The 2272-nt window shown below is 38.6% G+C and overlaps 1 pseudogene; it reads right to left on the bottom strand.

Annotated features, from left to right (window-relative positions):
* Positions 1–1036: 1036 nt before the first annotated feature.
* LOC145095616 (putative mitochondrial protein AtMg00820 pseudogene) lies at positions 1037–1462 on the bottom strand (annotated as a pseudogene).
* Between the last annotated feature and the right edge of the window lie 810 nt (positions 1463–2272).

Below are 2272 nucleotides of genomic sequence, written 5' to 3'. Positions count from 1 at the left end.
GCACTGGATTGTGAAAAATGTGAATGACACTTTCAGATCCATAGTATAAGGGAATTTGTTTCATGTTCAGTCCATAGTCACGAAGTTGGCTTTGAATCCAAATGACTTGTGAAGTGCATGAGGATGAAGCTATGTACTCTGCTTCAGTAGTTGAGATGGATATGCAAGTTTTCTTTTTCGACTGGCAACTTATGAGCTTACCATCCAAGAATTGGCATCCTCTCGTTGTACTCTTTCTATCCAGGCCGCACCCTCCAAGATTAGCATCCGAAAATGCTTATACAATGAGACCTGAGTTTGATGGATACCATATGCCAAGTAAGGAGGTTCGTTTTAGGTACCTAAAAATGATCTTGACAGCCACCATGTGGGGTTCACGAGGATTCGCTTGGAACCTAGCACAATAACAAATGGAAAACATAATTTCTGGTTGAATATTTGTTAAATACATCAATGAACCTATCATTTAACGATAAAGGGTCATATCAACAGCTGGTTTTTCCAGATATGGTCTTAGTTTCATTCCGAATGCCATTGGAACCTTCATTTTTGAATCTCCCACCATTCCAAACTTCGCGAGCAGGGTCTTCGTGTATGCCTCCTGATTTATAAATATACCTTCCTGGCTCTGTCTTATGTTTAATCCAAGGAAAAAGTTAATTGGACCCATTGGGCTCATCTCAAATTTTGTTTCCATTAGATTTCGGAATTTTACTATTAAGTTGGGATTAGTGGATCCGAAGATAATGTCATCAAAGTAAATTTGGACAATCATTATGTGGTCACCTTCTTTGTTGCGAAAGAATGTTGGGTCAACCGAACCTTGTTTAAATTTGGAAATTTTAAAGAAACAAGTGAGAGTTTCATACCAGGCCCTTGGAGCTTGTTTCAGACCATAGACTACTCCGTCTAGAATATAACAATGATTAGGATACTTTTCTTTTCTGATGTAAGGAGGTTGCTCCACATACAATGTCTCTTCAACTTCCTCATTCAAGAATGCACATTTGATGTCCATCTGGTAAACTACAAAATTCTAATGTGTTGTATAAGCCAGAAAAATGTGAGTGAATTTTAGCCTAGCAACAGGTGCGAAAGTCTCTACGTAGTCAATGCCTTCTTCTTGACAATACCCCTTGATAACCAGTCTGGCTTTGTTTCGTATAACATTTCCCTCTTTATCAAGCTTGTTGCGAAATACCCACTTTAATCCTACAACAGATGCATCATTTGGAGTAGGAATCAGTCTCCAGACTTTGTTTCGTTCGAATTCATTGAGCTCCTCCAGCATTTCTTGTATCCAATCCGAATGATCTAGAGCAATCTGAACATTTTTGGGTTCGAATTTGGAGATGAATGAGGTAAACATGCAATATTCTACTTTGTAGAATGAAGCGGTTCGTTTCGCATTTTGTTGTGCTCTTGTAAGAACTCCTAAAGACGATTCGCATATAACTCGCATTTTGGATTATCTTTCATCCATTTAGTCAGAGGAGGATAATTAAGATCACAAGATGGATCCAATTCATCATTTATGTCCTCAAATTTTGACTGTCTATCCGAATCATCATTCTGTACATCCAAATCATCATCCGTATTATCTTTCCTCCCCTTGAATGATGTGAATGTCTCTTCATCAGGTGTTGGATTCTCCCCTTGGAGTGGATTTTTGTGAGTCTCTTATGGAGTAGAGTTCCCCCCTTGAAAAGTGGCATTGGAAGGTGATTCAGAACTCTCCCACTGGAATGTAGTGTTCGTGTCATGTGGGCCATTCACACTTGGTTGGTCTCCGTGCATATCATTCATAGTGTCGTCAATTATCTTCTTTAATTCATCAACCTTATTGTCAGCCGCTTTGGATTTGGAAGAGATAGCCTTCTCTGGCTCATCAAATAGTAGCATGAGTTCTTAATAGAGATTGGATAGTGGAATCGTAGTTGGGCTTGGTTTAGGAAAGATCTCTTTTGATTGACTGTCATTCACTTGAGTCCTCTTTAAGTAGCTATCGTCGATCGTGACATAATAGGTTTCTTCTATTTGTTTTGATCGTTTGTCGAGAACCCTATATGCCTCAAAGGTCAGCGAATATCCGTAGAAGATACCTTGGTCAGCTTTCACATCGAATTTGTTCCATTGTTCTTTAGAATTAGAGATGAAGCACCTGTAAACAAAAATATGGAAAAGCTATATGATAGGTTTTCGTTTGTTTATGATTTCATAGGGAGTGACAGACTATCGTTTTTTAAGAATTGAATGGTTTTGGGGTGAAACA

The sequence above is a fragment of the Lactuca serriola genome, chromosome 3 (assembly GCF_051521515.1).
Source record: "Lactuca serriola cultivar US96UC23 chromosome 3, Lser_US96UC23_V15, whole genome shotgun sequence".
Classification (NCBI taxonomy): Eukaryota; Viridiplantae; Streptophyta; class Magnoliopsida; order Asterales; family Asteraceae; genus Lactuca; species Lactuca serriola.
The sequence above is the reverse complement of the archived record's forward strand: the minus strand, read 5'-3'. Positions and strand labels throughout refer to the sequence as shown.